General features: G+C 40.5%; 1 long non-coding RNA gene across 6 annotated transcripts; it reads left to right on the forward strand.

Moving 5' to 3' along the window:
- The first annotated feature begins 201 nt into the window (after positions 1–201).
- LOC147601009 (uncharacterized) lies at positions 202–17139 on the forward strand. Of its 6 annotated transcripts, XR_015258500.1 has the most exons (7): positions 202–354; positions 1414–1506; positions 4431–5406; positions 6934–7114; positions 7949–8018; positions 15932–16008; positions 16368–16708. It is a non-coding gene; the product is annotated as an uncharacterized LOC147601009 (long non-coding RNA). The 6 variants fall into 6 exon arrangements; XR_015258504.1 differs by lacking the exons at positions 15932–16008; positions 16368–16708 and adding an exon at positions 16881–17139; XR_015258501.1 differs by lacking the exon at positions 15932–16008.
- The last annotated feature ends 1583 nt before the right edge of the window (positions 17140–18722 follow it).

Genomic DNA, 18722 nt, shown 5'->3' on the forward strand with positions numbered 1-18722 from the left:
AAGGAAATCTGCCTTTGACACATTGTACTGTAATTTAAAAAATTTAAGATCTCTGTATGAATTGGAAAAAAAATACACTCCAGGTCTTGCTGGTCTCTGGTTTGTATTTGCATTGAAGAGCAAAGCAGAAGCTATGCTGCCAGCTCCTGTAAATAACACACCTCCTCATATGTTCACCTCATTCCATTATGGTCACAGGAAGGGGGAAGAGCAGTTCCTATCCACTTCTCAAGATGGAAGACTGTCATGGTTTTGTTTAGTGAGGGGGGGCCTAAGGAACTACAACGAAGACTGATGGAAAAGAGAGTCCACTGAGAAAAGACAGAAGAAGAGGAAGGATGTGGTGTCCAAGAGGTGCGTTTGTGACTCCTTCCCTTGCTCATAAGAATTAGACCAACTGCTGAGCCTGATATGTGGTCTAGCTAACAGGACACTGTCTGCCTTTTTTCCTTCACAAGCAGAAGATTTTACCTTCCTCAGTGGTATAAACACCACTCAGACTTTACTAGTCCTAGAAACTATATATAGGAATAAGAAACCTGGCCTTGTCTTTGACAACCCTGAGCAAAGTCACTCAACTGCTTTTTCTTGCCTGTTTGTATAGTAATGCAAAACAGTGTTTTAATCTTGATTTTATAATTATGTCTGAGACCTATGTAAGCTAACATATTTATGTGATGTACGATATGCTATGATTTTTTTTTGTAAGACAAATCATATTTATGAATGCAGTTCTGTAAGCAGAAAAAATTCAAAGAGCATTTGTAAAATGTTAGTTACTCAGATGTAAATGTTAATCTATGGTATCTACATGAAGCTAATCAACCCAAGCATTCTGTCAAAGCCCACACGACAGGTTCACTCATCCTTGACAGCTTAATTGACACTATTAATCTCATGAGGAGAGTAACTTTCACAATAATGTATGGTACATACAAATGCAAAGAATTTCTATACACCAGCTATCTTTCACTGAGATATTTCAGAAATTATGTTTATCTTGTGTAACAACATTTTTCATGATCTCATATTTTGTGGGCAACCATCAGTGATGCATACTGGGTTACCATGCGGCAAAATAGTAGTCCTTTGGAAAAAAAGAGATCAGAAACTAATGAAAACTTCTAGCATAATGCATCCACCCAAGAGGGCTGAGTTGAAGTTGCAACCTTAACTGTGACATTTCCTAACTTTATAAGATCTAAATTTGCAACCGTAGTAATCCTCTTTCCCCGTTGGTTTAGTTAACATCCATATTTGGTGGTGCACAGGAGATCATTTGTAGAGCAAAAATGCAACAAATCTCTGCATTCCCTTTACTTTAAAATAGTAAAAGATGAAAGAGTCACTCAAAAGGTTTTTTTTAGGATCTAACACTGCCTTGTTAATATTGTGCTGTATTTGTCCTTGCAGGACAGTGACAGAGCATAGGATCTGTATAAACTATAGTAGAGCAGAACAGAGTCAAGTACAGCTTTGACCTTTTCTGAAGATGACTTCTCAATGGTAAGAAGCTTTCTTTTTTTTTTAATTGGTCATATAATTGTAAGGATAGCTGCTTTTATGGTCTTTTGCATTAGTTTGTAGAGAAAGTACCTTTTTTTTTTTTTGCAGTTGGAATCTGTATATTTCATATGTGATCATGACTAATGTGAATTTTGGAAAAATCTGCAGAGGGAGAAGATAATGCTTGCTTTGATAGTGTTCACACCATAGTTTTCTATTTATGTGGAGTCCCCTAGGGCTATTAAAAACAGACTGCATATTATAATATCTATTAATATTATGGGATAGGTATAGAATACCTACCTCTTAGGTATGCTTCTATAGTACTGGAGTATTGCATCTCCATGTAAAACATGAATTCCTTGAGCAAGAACTGTTATTGTATGCTTCTGTACAAGAAAGCATAAAGATGTCCACAACAAATTCAGACTTCTTACTCTAATACAAGCATAAACAATAATGGGAACAGTGTGATTTAACCTCAATTCCCTTATCTTTTTTTTTTTTCTGTTATGTTCCTTGACAAAGAAGTAGATCAAAGTGGTTTGTTTAAGAAACTACTCAGGAAAGTTAAAATACTGGCTTGGATAAAAAGAATCCCAGTAGTCATTGAAAGACACCCAGCTACACCAGTGTGTAGCAGCAATACCTGGAGTTGCAGTCCTGTGAGCAAAAGCCATTAAAACTTACCCCTACTCTTGTATCCCCACATGAACTGGCACCAGCATTCATCTGATACCACAGTGAGGTGGGTCAGAGAATGAAGCTAACAGAAAACTAATCCAGCAAGAAAAGTTTCTCCCCAAATCAGCTTGGCACAGAATCAGGCAGGCACCAGGGCCGATGCAAAGGACCAGGAAACTCTGAGCTAAGAATGAGGGAAGGCTGAAGAAGTATCAGCTTACTTTGGCTAATGTTGTTGTGATACTGCACCTTGACTTGTAAAGTAAAAATGGAGATCAGATTTCTGGTTTCAGCAGCAAAATACCTTCTGTAGCCCCAGAATCATAGAATTATAGAATCACATGGTTGGATGGGACCTATAAGATCATCTAGTCCAACCGTCTTCCCACTACCATTGCTGCCACAGCTACTAAACCATATCTTGTAGCTTCTCATCAAGCCGCCTCTTGAACACTGCCAGGGACGGCGACTCCACCACCTCCCTGGGCAGGCCATTCCAGTGCCTGACCACTCTTCGGGAGAAAAAGTTTTTCCTCACGTCCAATCTAAACCTCTTCTGGTACAACTTGTGGCCATTTCCTCGGGTCCTGCTTGTTGCCTGGGAGAAGAGGGCAAACCCCTGCTCATCACAACCTGATGAACCTGGTTTAGAAGAAGCACTAAACCAGAGTTCTTTTTCTCTATGGGCAGGAGCAAAATGCCAAGTTTAGATATGATCGGGGAACATGGGGAGAGGTTATCTGTTGTTTCAAATATCTTTTTCTAGCTGCAGTACATGTGTTGGCAAACAAATAATCTTCAGTTTTGAGGAGGATCACTGCATCAGTGATCACTAGGACTTTCTGTGCGTGGAAACCCTGCCCATGGGGCTGCCGGCTGGTATGGGCACACAGTACGACCTGGCTCTAGGGGCTGTGGCTTCACCAAAAAGCTGACTGTGTCACGGGTGTCTCCTTGCCCCTCTCCTCAGCCAGAAAAAGAAGTAGAGACTGAGTCATGTTACTTACAAGAGAGCTACTGGAAGACTACAGAAGGACCCCAAAAGTTATAAACTTGGTTTGTAAAAAGATTTTACACATTTTTTTTTAACTGCAAGCAAATACGGCACACAGCAAAACATTCCCTCTAAGAGGGAGTGTTGGAGGTTCATTATCACTCACTCTTTCTCACATTTAAAACATTTCCATTTCTATTTTGATTTACTCCCTTTTTCTCTTTCAATTTCTCCTGACATCTCGCAAAAATATAGAATAAACATCCAGTCTTCAATGGTGACTTAGAGCAGACAAATAGACTGTACAAAGTTAGGAAAATATAACCTTCTATCACATTAATTTTAATTATTGGCCATGGAAATATTTGTTTTCACCAAAGAGCTTTGACTTATGAAAAATAAATGAAGAAATTTTTAATTGCAAACAGAAATACGTCTGTATTGGGTTGGTTTCAATGTTAGTTATCACCACTATTTTTATTTAATAGCACATTTTCATTGTTAAGTATTATTTCCCGTACTTCTGAGGTGCTTGGAAATCCAGATGTTATTGTGTTTATAGAGAGTAGAAAGATATATCTGTGTTGATTTCAATGGGGTCCTTTTTTTTTCCTTTTGCATGCTTATGCAAGGTGAATAGCAATGGGCATTTTATTTCATTACCAAACAGCTGCATTTGCGTTCATTTGGTTGCAAAGCTGTTTACTTTTGAAATTACTTTATTAATTGAAAAACTTGTAAATATTAGTAATGTCTCCTCCTACTGTAATTGCTACCACATTTTTATCCACATTCCCCTTACATTTGTTGCATACCAACCCTGTTCAACTACTTCAGTAAGAGGGAATAAGATAGGATAAGGAGGGAATAAGATGAAAAACCAGTATTAGTTAGCCTCATCTAACCCTTGAATCTCAAATACTAATAGAAATATTACTGAACTGAGACCCTGACGATGTTTTCAGATGGGACTGCTTTACCCATACAGGGACATAGACTAGACAAGGTGCACCACGACTCTCATTTAAAAAGGCTTCACCTGACAAATCCAATTGGGATCCTATCACTGTGACAGAACTAAAATAACACACAAGACACTTTTTTTCCTAACTATGTTCTTTAACTTGTTAAGTGCATTTTCCACCAACCCCAAATTTGAAACTATTATTATTATTATTATTATTATGTTTAGAAAATAAGAGATGGTTCTGATGCATAAGGCACTTTTTTTTTTTTTTTAATTTAGTGGAAGAAAAACATCTGAAATCCTGAATAAAGTACAGATCCCATTCTGCAAACCCTCAATTCTTACCAGGAGTTCTGCTTGGAGAGCTTGCAGGATCAGTTCAGAGAATACGTGAGGAAGATAAGACGGAAAAGAAGAGAGAAAGAGAGCGAGATTGAAAGGGATTTTGTGGAGACAGAGATATATTAAACCAAACTATGCTTTCTATTTTCAGTAGTCTAAGCAAAGTTCAGCTCTGACTTCAGAAAAAGGATTCAAAAGAAAACATGCAGCCAGGATTAGTGTTTGCTAGCACGCTTCACTATTAAATTCAGTTAATGTGCTGTTTCAAAAGTCAGCTCAGAAAGAACTTTTTTTTGAATAAAAGAACATGCCTTGTTTCATCCTCTCTCCTGTCTTGCACACAAATATATACTGATGTGTTCGCAGAGCCCAACAGATTTCACAGTGGTTAGATGAGATACAATGTTAACCCCAAAATCTTTTGGTCAACCTAATGAGTCTGTTTTCTCTTAAACATAACAAAGCTGACCAGTAATCTTTTAAAACCCAAACTTCTCTGTAAAGCAGAAAAGGAAACAAAACAAACAGTCTTTATAAATAAATTAAAATTCTAACTAAAAAGCTAATTATAAGGGTATTTGTTTTGTTTCAGGTAAGGCACATCTATTATCATAAAGATAATTAACTCAGTCTGACAGATCTAATAAAAGGACAAGTTTAGCATTGGCTTAGCCAGAAGCCCAAGGCAAGCAATTTTTATAATTACTAGTTATTGTATTGGGCTCAGAGAAAATGGTCTGTGATATTTAAACAGCAATGTTAATTTGCAGTTAGACCCATTTTTTCCCTCTTTCCCAGGCAAGATCTATTTAGCTGGAATGAGTAAAGAAACTTGAATAACTAAAAAAAAAAGGGTCTCTCTTTACAGAAAAACTTGGTATCTTTATGCCTGGATAATTAATATCCTCACAAGGTAAGTGCTCTGGTAATCACAAAACAATTAAACAGCTTAACACAGTTTTAAGACAGGGAAAACACTGAGTTTTCAGCCTGAAATGATGTCTGTAGTCTGCATTTATTTGGGGGGACTGTATCTGTTAATGCACAGACCTGCTGTGTGTACCTGTACCTGCACTGCTCATGCCCTCAGCGTGCCCCTGCTGCTGAGCAGGTGAAGAAAGGGCTGGAGAGCGGGGAGGAAAGCACTTGGCCGCTGTGAGGAAGCGGTTCCCATTCACAAAGAGAAAGGGAACAAAATAATATTTGGGAATATATGCATAAGAAGCAAATTGCTCCTGCTGGCATGGTGTAGTAGCCCTTTAACTAATGCTTACCTCGACATTTCACAGCACATTCTCTGCAAGAAAAACAAATCAACATTTTAAAAGGAGAAAGTTATTTTTTAACTGCTTCTGTAATGAAGGTTTTAGAAATAAGTAATAACTAGAGGGAGAAAATACATTCTTGATATACTAGGAAAAAGCACTTAGAGTACTTGCCATTCAAGAATGAATTTCATTATGTACTACATGCACGTAACGCTAACCCAGTGTGTTTTGCCAAGGTAGGACCGGATCTGGGGAGCACTTTGAGGTCATGGAGGCCTAGGCTTCCCAATTTTCGAAGTGCTGTGGGGCTGATATAGAGATGTTGTACACTGTCCCAAATCCTTTGAAGACAGCTGGACTCCTACAGCACTGCATGAGTTTCCCATGAAAAAGAGAGCAAAGGGAGCATGGAGTCTTTGTTCACAAGATGGTGGAAAGGACAAATCTGAGACACTCATGAATCAAAGGGACCAGACGCATGTTGGAGCACAGAAAGAAACAGCCCTTGTTTGCTGCCTCGCTCGCCACTCTCCCTCGGTCCCAGCCTGACAGCAAGAGCAGCAGCCCAGATGCATGCTCTGGCTGTAGAATCAGGGTGCCCTTCCCCACCCACTAGCTCACAGCCTTTTTCATGGCAGGATGTTTTTAAGCTAGTTCTCCAGTTTTCAGCGCCAAGAATTTATGTTTTCATCTTCCATTCCATATTATATAAAAATTTTTATTCAGTCATCAGCCCTGCTAACTTTATTGGTTATCTTTTTTTTGGCTATTCTTACATCTGATGGGATTGGCAATTCACTGTTCCTAGTGCATGCTCTCCGTGTAATGGTGTGGGTGGAAATACTGCTCGCTAGCCCTTTTGCTGCCTGCTTGTCTGAGACTGAAGACACTGTCCTGGCTTTTTGTGCGTCATTCTTAATGGGTTTGATGTGTTTTTAAACAGCTTGGCCAAGATATTTTTTTTTAATGGGAGGCTAAATTTAGAATCGTAAATGCCTATTTGAGTTCTGAAATTAGCATACACTCTATCTTATGTTTGGCTATTGGCTGCATATTAATAATTCAGTTTTTGTCTTCAAGAAAATGTACTTTTTCACTAGATAAGAAAAATGAGATTTTTATCTATTTTGACTGAAGATTTTGATTATTTTTTTAAAAATTGTTTTTTTCAGCCTTCTCATGCTTTGAGGATATATGAATTTATTTATTCAAAAGGTCCTCTGTTCACTAAGATCCCAATGTGACTTTGTGTGTCTGAGAGGTCCTACCAACATCATCAAGATTACTCACCATCTGAGAGGCTATATGCGTGCTTTGCTAGAGGAGAGCTCGAGGGTCTGATCCTTGAAGACAGTAAGCACCATTTGGGCTACTGACTCAACACCACCTGCAAGGATTTGTCCCTTTTCAGAGTCATGGCCCAAGAAGACCAGCAAATATTCATCTCTGGCTAATGTGGAGGAGGGAAGGTTCAAGGCTGATTCTACTACCTGTAACCTAAAATAGAATCTCTGAGCTCCTGAATGCTTACAGATATCAACCTTATCTCATCAGTTCCAGAAAAGTGTTACTACTTCTGTTAGACAGAAACAAGCAGACAAAAAATCACTTTTTGGTCTATATTTATGGCCCTTGAAGCCAGAAAACAGGCAGATCCTCACTCAGAATTTTGAAATTTGGGCAGGGAAAAAAAAATCCTTCTTCTGAATTGTTGTATGCTTAAAAAAACCAGCAGCGTGATACTTCGCAGTTCCCATCTATCCTGAGTTTGGGAAATTTTTAAGCTGATTTCTCTGGAGCCTTAGGATTTTATTCAGAGTGCTATACTGCTAAACTTCTACCACTGTTTCTGGGGGCTCCTAACAGTAATATTCAATTTTCTTGGTGGAGGAAATGGTTGGTGGCAACTCTACAGCTTTCATTTGCTTCTATAAATTAAAAAAAACCCAACATGTTTGGGGCAATTCAGATCATATTTTAGGAAGTTAAAGTGGGACAACTTTTGGCCTAAATGGATTGATGGAGCTCTTTAAATGGTCTCTTACTATAGCATGTTATTAATCACTGCAGCAGACAATAAATACATTGTTTCCTTGCTGACAATAGCATGTTTTCCTTTGCTTGTGAATTTATCCCTGAAAGGTTTCTCCCGGGAGTATGTTTGTTCTTTCTTTCTTTCCTTCTTAGGCAAAATGTCTTTAAACTACAGATGTGCTAATCTGTAGGAGACTCCAGAACTCATTGATCTGTGGACAGCGTAAGTATTAATCTACCTGGGTTGGGAGACTAAAAGAATGAACGATTAATTAAATAGCCTTGAGGTTATTTTTCAAAACAGCATTGTAAGCAGTGATGGACAAACCTCAAAAGGTTTTTATACTGGGTTCAGTTCCGATAAACTCCCTACATTTCATAGACTGATCTGATCATTGGAAGCCTATGTAAGAGAGAAAAATACTTTGAGGCAATGTTTTAAGTTAGACCAATCAGCCCAGTGGGAAAAAATGAGAAAATGTTTAGAAAATGCATTTTGATCTTGAGCCTGAGAGTCAATAAACATTCTAAATACATTTAAATGAATCTATAAGAGAAAGCATGGGCATTTAGACTGTTTTCGAAGTATTATTCAGGGGGAAATGCAGAATTTATTGTCACATTTTATTATTTCCAAAATGACTTTGTGTTTTGTAAGATATCAACACAATACAGTTTATTCTTTTCATAGCTTTTATTGCTTGTTGCTCCCACTGAATGAAAAGACCTTCCTAAAGTGACATGCAAGATGATACATGTTGTTACTACCAAATCCCTCAGGATTATTTCTTCTGTGACATCAACAAAATAAAAGCCTGGAGAGATGTCCAAGTATAGATTTTGTACATCAGCTCCCATGATATGCATAAATTGACCCGTAAGCTGCATACATTCATGTATCTCCTTCTCCTTGCTCTTTGTTCTTTGCTTATTGTATATTCTGACAATGCAGTAAACTGCTGGATGATGCAAACTTATTCTACCAGGCTTTAAGCTGAGCAAGAGCAGTGTAAAACCATACTACAATGCAGAGCCCGATTTAATTTATGCTGTCTCTAACCACGGCTTGGCACTCTGTTAACAGTAGCTGCCTATCTGTTCTATTGCTTTTGATAATCTCAAAAGGCAGGAAAGACAACAAGGATGCACAAAAATTTGTCTTTTCCAGCATATCATGGAGACATAAATTCTGCTCTTTGAGGCTGCATATCATCATCCTATCAAACAATGGAGCTCCTTCCTGGATAGTGTCTCTGGATGTGATGGCAGCAGAAATAACGTGACATTGCTTGAACAAATGGGTGGATAAAACAATTGCAGTGATTTTTGTCAGGGTTAAAGAGGGCCCATACGCACTTCTGTCATGCAGTTTCTGCTGCAGCTTGGCACTGTTCTAGCTCAAACATTAATAGATCCCTCTTAGATCTAACAGCCAGATGGTCAGCAGTTGTGAACTACTTACTGAACCACTCTTGAAGTTATGCCAAGATATCTGTATACGCATATTCTTTCTGTAAGCCAGTGCTCTAAGGTCACAGGAAGAACAAGGTCAGAAGTGATTCGTCTCATGTTTTTGGGGGTGTGTGTTGGCTTGACTGGCCGTGCACAGTTGCTGAGCTGCAAACAGAAGAGGCAGAGATAATAATTCATAACAAGTCAATAATTCATTGAATTTGCCAATCTTTTTATGTTTGCAAATTGTCCATGAACAGACCCTGATTTTCCTGAATGCATTTGTTACTGAGAGTTATTTGCTGACACAGGAAACAGAAACCACAGAAATGCTGGCTGGGGCTTACCCTTCCTTCTTAAAGCCTGAGCAGAATAGCCATCAGCTAGGCACTTACCATGAGGGCCTGTGAAAGAAAAATGGAGCGTAAAGTCAAAATATAGGCAGCTGAGAGACAGCGATAACCATCATAAAAGGGTTTGCAGCCTCTTGACCTCAGCGATATTACCAGCTACATGCCATAACTTGATCTTTGGCATTAAACACTCTGCTGAGTAGGTGTTTGCTTTGTTACCCTCTTCCTGGCTGTTTTTTTTTTCCAGCTGCCTTAACCCTTGGGCTGCTGCCACGCTCCTCCTGCCTCACCTTTTCATCCCTTCCTCTTGACACTTCTCCCAACTCTTAAGATAAGTTTTGGTTACAATTCCCCTTGAAACAATGCTTGAAGCTCCTTCCCAGATATTTTATGAGTAATTTGAAAGTAAAAATACACTCAAGATAGTATTTGTTCAACCATTTTTATAAACTCTTTTCACTCACTCTATAATTTTTGCCTGCTTCTGCTGCTTTTATCTGGAAATGTGCATAGGTACAGTCATGCCCTGAAGCACTTACTGTCTGAAGACAGAAAAGGATGGAAGACAACAGGGAAGATAATTTCTGTCCTTCCTTTTTGGCATGCCTGCAGTTCATTCTAGAATTTCAGGCCTGTGCCTTAAACATGGAACATCCTGGGTGGCCTCAGACACCTATTGGGGCCAGTTTGCTGAATACCTGTAATGATGTCCCTACCTCAGTGGAATACATAGGACAGTGCTACTCTCTGGCTGTCTCTGCTCATTAGAGACTTGCTATTGCCATAGTTACAAATTCCAAACTCACTTTCAATTTTTATTTCTCACTCCTTTTTTTTTTTTTCACAGCTGAGAACACAGTCAAAATTTCCACTCCCCCTTCTCCTTTTTTTTGAATGTTGCACTGGAAATTGTTTTGAGCAGCTCCATTTCCAGCACATATTCCTGGCCTAGCATAAAACTAATGAATAGCCCATTTGTGAGAAGTGTAGGCAGAAGGAATGTGATTGCAGGCAAATTTGACTAGAAATTGAAACAAACGCTCACAGAGAGTATTTTGCAGTGTTCAGTCACACTGGGTAGCTCTTAATTGAGGGGACGAAGTGTCTCTAGTTAAATGCAATATCTAAGTAACTGAGCTGTACCATACACGTTGCAGTTTCGTGCTTACCATATTGCTTCCTCATCTGAGCAGTGGGGCTGTGTGAAAAGCAGCTTCACAGGTGCAATGCAGGGTGGCCTAACCGGCGCAAGGAGCTTCTGAAGTCTCCTGCCCCACTTCTTCACCCCCTCTTTGGCAAAAATCCTAAAAAAAAAGAAGGGATACTGTTGTGGGAGTTTCTTCTGGTTTTGCCTTTTTAGAAAGGATTTAGGAGTTACAATGGATGACAAGAATAATGCAAGTCAGTGTTGTTATGTTATGTAAACGAAGGAGTATCATACCAAGATATCATCACGGAACGGTTGAATTTTGCCCTCAGAAAAGGTCTTTTCAGTAGGGCTGGTTCTTAGATTGGGATGGGGTTTGCACAGCAAAAGCATGATCCCACTTCCTCACTTCAATCACTGAGGCTGCCTTGGAGCAATCACTGCCTCCTGGTCACCTCCACCTGGTTGGTGCGAGTGAGCAGAGAGGGCTACGAAGACCAAATGTTCTTATACTCCCTCCAGCAAGCCTTCAGGACTTTTCCAGTTCTCAGTGTGGGGCCTGTGATTCCGCCACAGATTTGTTGCTATTTGATGCTTGATACTAATTAAGACAAAGTTTTTTTCCTTTTCTTTTGCCTGACAATGAGTCTACCACGGTGAAGAAATGTGAAAAAGGCCACTGAAGCAATGGAAATGAGTTCCTGCACTTAGGGGAGTGTGTGGTAGTAACTACAGGCAGTATACTGTAGCTATGTGGCTTTGCTTCTTTTACACTTTTGAAAAAGAGCTGGACTCATCCTAATGCTAGCTACTCATGTTCTCAGAAGGCAGAGCCAGTGGAGTGAGACATGCTGCTCCTGTGCCTCAAGTTATCTTATCAGCTTCCACTCCTGATCCCTGGGATGCAAGGGAATTTCTAGCATAAATTTCTTAAGCACTCCCACAAGCCACTGAGTCAGCTTAAACACAGAAATTATTAAGCTTCTTAATTTAGACACTTTATTTCTTAAGTCTGAATCTCTCTCCAGAAAGTGGGGGAGAAAAGTCAAACATTTATTAAAATAGTCACTTATCTGAATGAGTTCAGCTTCACTGTAAATAACTTTTTTCCTTTCCCATGAATGTTTGCCCATCCTCTGGTCTCTTCATCTTTGGAAAAACTTTCCTGGAATTTGAAATTCTAGGAAAGATAAAAGAATGTATGCAAATGAATAAAGTCTGGATTTCTAGTAAAATACCTATCTTCCATGAGGACAGGCAGGATGATCCCACAGGTGATTCATGACTCCTGTGCCCTAACCTTGCCTCAGCACGTGTGACATTAGGCTACTCTACATCACCTCAGCTTGCTGGGCAAAACACAATTCAAACACAATTGCAGCAGTGTCAGGGAATATGGTATTCTTGGTCTGAAACTGGTATAGATGGCATTGAAGTTTTATTACTGTGAACATTAAAAAAATTAATGCATTACATTTGTCACATTAAAAATATCTCTATTACCTTCCAGAATCCTTTCCTTGAGTTTATGCTCACATGTGTAGCACTGCATATTACACTTCCAACAGCTCTGTGGATGTGTTTTGCTGCTCAGGCCTAGTACAATATTTTGTTTGCCTTGCTCTTGCACCTTATCTTTTACCGATTCCTTTCTTTCTTATTTGTTGTGCTTATTGTTCTTCATTTAATCCTTACCTGCTTAGATAGTCATCTGACCTAGTTTTATTATATGGATTAAAGTAAATCCTGTAATGTAAGTATTCTTGCTTTTCTGCATTCTGCCCCGTCATCTGTGTTTTGCTGGGGTTGTGGTTACTGGGGCTGGCTTTGGTTAAGGGAGCTTCTGTGTCTCTGAGACTTGCCCCCAAAGTGACTGGGATCATGCCGTAAGCAGCTTTGTTCTCTGAGTTCTCGGGTACCCATTATCTCATGGCTTCAAAAGCAGACTTAATTCTTCAGCCTCTGAAGATAACTTTGTCTTTAATTATTCAGCCAGAAACTCCCGCTGAGGTGAATAGGGGGGAGGCAGTGGAAAGGTTCTTGTACATTTTAAATCGGAAATGCTTGTTTAGCAGATAGTTTTCCGTTTTGCAATGTTAACTCACTCTGGGTAAATACATACTTTGGATGGGAAAGAAGCAATCTCTCAACATTCTTGGGTTAAAAAGCCAGCAGAGATTTGTTCTGGTGCTGTGAATCCCTCTGCCAGTTTAGCAAGACTGGCAATGTGTAAGAACATTAATAAATAAAAGCAAACATGAACATCAAGGAAGAGAATTGATTCTTCCTTTTCTTTTCCACTGTGCTGATTCCTCCAAATTATCGCTGAGGGAGATCAACAGAGAGTTGTATTAACATCCCAGCCCTAGAAAAGGTGTTAGGTGGTAGAGTGCCTGCGGTTGGCCTTTTATCTGTGCTTTTCTTTGTTTATGAAGCTCACAGCTTACTTTTCCCTAGCAGTTGATAATCAAGTACTAGTATGATGCTGACTGCTCAGTGCTGCGGCTGATTTTCATGCCCTGTCTTGCCCCAAGACTTGCTCACTGATCCATGCATTCCTGTGTAGGAATGCACCTGGATTTCATCTCTCATTTTCACACTTGCATAGTTTTTCCTTTTGGATGATTATGCTGTTATAATTGCTATGTGACATACAGTCTGAGAGGTCTATCCTGATGTGAAAGTTCATACAAATCGCATTTTCAGGTATGAATTTCTATTTCCACTATGCAAGGGCGTAGTAGTGAGATTTAACTATTGTTAATACAGGATTTAAACAAAACCTTGTAGAAGGCAGTGAGTAGGAGTTCTTCATTTGAAATAAGTCTGCAAACCATCTTTATAGAAACAGCTAGCCAAAATGCAACAAGAAGAGGTTTTATAGGTACGTAGGGGACAAAAGAAAGTCCAGGGAAAATGTAGGCCCCCTCCAGAAGGGAACTGGTGTCCTAGTTACCCAGGACATGGAGAAGGCTGAGGTTCTCAATGACTTTTTTGCCTCAGTCTTCACCGGCAAGAGTTCCTGTCCCACCACCCAAGCTGTAGAAGGTGCAAGCAGGGACTGTGAGGATGAAGAACTGCCCGTTGTACTCGAAGAGCAGGTTCGGGATCATCTGAGGAACCTAAAGGTGCACAAGTCCATGGGACCTGATGAGATTCATCCGCGGGTCCTGAGGGAACTGGCGGATGAAGTTGCCAAGCCACTGGCTATCATATTTGAGAAGTCGTGGCGGTCTGGTGAGGTCCCCGATGACTGGAAGAGAGGGAACATAACCCCAATTTTTAAAAAGGGGAATAAGGAAGACCCAGGTAACTACAGGCCGGTCAGCCTCAGCTCTGTGCCTGGCAAGGTCATGGAGCAGATTCTCCTGGAAACCATGCTAAGGCACATGGAGAGCAAGGAGGTGGTTGGTGACAGCCAACATGGCTTCACCAAGGGCAGATCGTGCCTGACCAATTTGGTGGCCTTCTATGACGGGGTGATGGCATCGGTGGACAAGGGACGAGCAACTGACATCATCTACCTGGACTTGTGCAAAGCTTTTGACACTGTCCCGCATGACATCCTTCTCTCTAAACTAGAGAGACATGGGTTTGATGGACGGACCACTCGGTGGATAAGGAGTTGGCTGGATGGCCGCACTCAGAGAGTGGTGGTCAACGGCTCAATGTCCATGTGGAGACCGGTCACGAGTGGCATCCCTCAGGGGTCTGTGCTGGGCCCGTCCCTGTTCAACATCTTTGTCGGCGACATGGACAGTGGCATACAGTGCACCCTTAGCAAGTTCGCCAATGACATCAAGCTGCATGGTGCCGTCGACACGCTGGAAGGGAGGGATGCCATCCAGAGGGACCTTGACAGGCTGGAGAGGTGGGCCCGTGCCAACCTCATGAAGTTCAACCAGGCCAAGTGCAAGGTCCTGCACCTGGGTCATGGCAATCCCAGGCACAAATACAGGCTGGGTGGGGAATGGATCGAGAGTAGCCCTGAGGAGAAGGACTTGGGAGTGCTGGTGGATGAGAAGCTTAACATGAGCAGGCAATGTGCCCTTGTGGCCCGGAAGGCCAACCGCATCCTGGGCTGCATCAAGAGGAGTGTGGCCAGCAGGTCGAGGGAGGTGATTCTGCCCCTCTACTCTGCCCTGGTGAGACCCCACCTGGAGTACTGTGTCCAGTTCTGGAGCCCCCAACACAAGAAGGACATGGACCAGTTGGAGAAGGTCCAGAGGAGGGCCACAAAGATGATAAAAGGGCTGGAGCACCTCTCTTATGAGGACAGGCTGAGAGAGTTGGGGCTGTTCAGCCTGGAGAAGAGGAGGCTCCGGGGAGACCTGATAGCGGTCTTCCAGTACCTCAAGGGGGCCTACAAGAAAGATGGGGAGAGGCTGTTTAGTAGGGCCTGTTGCGATAGGACGAGAGGTAATGGTTTTAAAATAGAGGGGGGTAGATTTAGATTAGAAATTAGGAAAAAATTTTTTACGATGTGAGTTATAGAACACTTCCAGGTGGTGGAAGCCCCATCCCTGGAAACGTTCAAGGCCAGGGTGGATGAGGCTCTGAGCAACCTGACCTAGTCAGGGATGTCCCTGCTCCTTGCAGGGGGGTTGGACTAGATGACCTTTGAAGGTCCCTTCCAACCCTAACCATTCTATGATTCTATGATTCTAAAACTATAGGAACCTCTACCAAAGAACATCTGTGATTCACGTAGCTAAAGAGATTTTTTTCATATTTCCAATTAACAGTCAAAAAGATTGGGGAAATGAGAACGGTAACTGTATTTGTCTTTATAAGTAAAGGAAAGAATGAAACCAGGGACTATTTACATATAACTAGTAGACTCAATCGCAGCTTGAAACAGGTCATGGCAATAAGAGTTGCTCAATAAAGTCCTGTCTGAAAGTAAAGCCATAATTAAATAAATTACCCGTGGTTCCTTAGAATCTATTGTGTTCAGAGAAGGTACTTTGCAGGTTCTCTGCACCTAGGATCATCTTAAAAAAGACCCAACAACATCTTGCCTCCCCATCTATTTCTTCTCTATGGAAATTATATGCTGCTACATGTAAAAAATTGATATCTGCCTGGGTCATTACAGGATAGACAGATACTTCAGGTATGCATTACAGTTAGTATTCACAAAATGATCATGAGACTTCAAGATTTGATGCCCTTCTTTTACAGCCAGAGACCTTGGAAACATGAAAATCTCAGCTGCTACTACAAAATTCAATATATTCCTAACGTTAGCAGTTCTAGAGGTAAGCAATGATGTAAAGGTAGTTTAAAAATCTAGGATTCAGAAAATATAGAAAAGAAAGTACTCATCCTTTTCTTACTCCTCTCTCAAGAGTTTCAAAGGTTGGGTTTAGTAAACCTTCCTGTTTCGGGAACCACGTTCTAACTCCAATCATTACTTGTTGCTTCTTTAACTCAGAATCCAATACTCATCTATTGACAGTTTAATTGCTGCGCATTTTTGACTGTTGGGGCAGTTTTCGTATAAGATGTGGGCATGTGGTTTTGTGAATACTCCTAAAGCTAGTGGAGGTTTTATGTTTTCCATAGGCTGCACTGAAAATGTGCCCCTAAATGTTCCTTGTGTACGTCTCTTCCTCAGGGACTCCCGAAAATGACATGCTGTGTGCCTGCTTGAACTGTGATCGCCCTGAACACTGCACCGCAGCTTTGTGTTGTTGCGGCCCTGGCTACTCCCCTTGCTATCCAGAGCTGCTTTGCTGCTGGGCTTTTAATTCTCAGTCTCCTCGTGCTTGTGAATGGAGTGTATATACAGATGCACTGTCACAGTCAATGCAGTTCTACCAGACAAAGTGTGCCATTGTAACACAGGACAGGTGGCAGGTACAGAAACCTATGAATGCAAGATTTATTCTGTGTACACATCCACACAGAGAAAAAAAGAGGGAGACTGGGCAGTACCTTTCCCTCAGACAAACCCGCGAGGATAAAAAACCCCTACTTTCTGTCCAGGGATCTTTTTTTTTTTTTTTTTAAACTGAATACCTGAGGTTAAAATAAACAACAGATGTCTAAAATAATCAGCTCTAGTGTAAACAGTACAAATGGACAACATGTATGTCTTTGAAGAATAAATGTACAACTAATATTCCAGATCTCCTGAGTTTTTTAATCTGGACCCTGAAGCTGAATTGTTGCATGACTGTAAGCAAACCACCATGGGACAGATTCAGCCCACTCTCTGGCTGGCCATGCCAGGGAGTTATCATCTGGGTGTGAGTGCAGGTAGCTGAGGATAGAGTCAGGCAAGCAAGTCCATCTTTTATCACAGGGTAAAGGTACTCTGCTGCTGCGGATTAGAGTCCCAAGGGCTTCCAGTCTTTATAGAACTAATAAAGGACTGGTGTATCAGCCTTATTGCTTGCATGCTTTTTATTTCTATATATATATTTTTGATGCTTTGAATTAAAATTAAACCCATGAATAATATAAGTATGGTACTTTAAAATAGCTTCATGTCCTAGCATTGCATTTGTGTTGTCCTACTACCTAAGGCTACCAAGATTATTTTATTATTAAAAAAAAATTTCAGAGGATACTAAGAAATCTTAGCTTTGTGGTTAAAGAGGAAAGTCTTTCCATGGGAAAGCTTGCTTTCCCTCACAGAGGGCTTGAATCTCCAGTGTTTTCAAGTTACAATACTCCTGCCTGAATGCTTACTATTTCAAAAACAATTTTACTTGAATTAATACGCATGCCAATCTCAATATTACTGTAATCAGCTTTTTTAATTTCAGAAAGGATATTTTCATTTGTGGTTAAAGAAATTTATTGATACCTAAACAGTTCTACTGATGCTAGAAGAGTCCCCAATCTAAAGTGCATGTCTAAATACTTATGCAATTTTTGCTTAAGCAAATATTTTTTCACAGTTACGCAACATTTAATCTAACCAACATTTACTCAGATCAATATATTTTAATTGAAACTAATGGCAGATAGCTTAAACCAACAGATTTTTGAGTGAACTAAGTACATTAAATCAATAAATTGCTAAAAATCGCTATATCTTTTACAAAAGATATTTTTGTTCTTAGCTAAATTCATTTTATTGAAACATATGCATATTAACAGTAACCAAAATACTGATATTTAAACACTGCCAATGGCACCAGTCCATTTAGAAGACTCTAGGCAAACTTACACAAATAAGCCATGTAACACAAAGAGCTGATTTGATGAAAGTGAAGAAAAAGAGGGGTGCAGGTTGATTCCTTCTGTCTGCTCCAAACTGTTCATCTGATCTTGGGTAAAGTACATAGAGGACTGCTTTAGGCCTGGGCTCCTCCCAGCTGACATCAGGAAGGTAAGCGAGGCGCTACTCTGCTCAATCATGCTCTCTGTGCAATTGCCTGATGGAGGTGACTGTACATCAATTATTCTGGGAGATTACAGCCAATGTGGCCGTTTCAACAAAGGCTAGAGTTTTGTGAAACCTGTCACTAGTGTCTGTAATTGCAAAGTCTATCAATGTAAAAGAGAGTTCAGCACCTCGATATCCATGGAAATCAGCACACCTCTTGTCTGTCCATAGCTCAGGTTCTTGTATGTGGAACAAAGACAACAGCACTTCTCTCAAGTTTGTCTTCTTTTGCTGTAAGCTTTGGGCTGAGGACCATCTCCAACTATCTATGGAGACAACACATCACAGCAGGGCGTCGGTCACAGCTATTGTAATGGCAAGCTGACTGTGAATATAGAATTGGAAGACTTGGTGCCTTAAGTAAGAAATTGATGGCATTTACGCATCTGACACTTCCATATTTTCAGCAGGAGACACACAAAAGCAGAGACACTGCTGTGCATGGGAACTACAGCACAAAGACAACTGGGTGGGGTGGAGGCTGGCACATGGTCATCTGTTTTGATATTTAGTCACAATTACAGCATAATTAGCCTACTAATTGCATGCCCAAGTTTAGTTGATGAATTTGTA

Source organism: Chlamydotis macqueenii, chromosome 4 (assembly GCF_036417535.1).
Source record: "Chlamydotis macqueenii isolate bChlMac1 chromosome 4, bChlMac1.mat, whole genome shotgun sequence".
NCBI classification, from domain to species: domain Eukaryota; kingdom Metazoa; phylum Chordata; class Aves; order Otidiformes; family Otididae; genus Chlamydotis; species Chlamydotis macqueenii.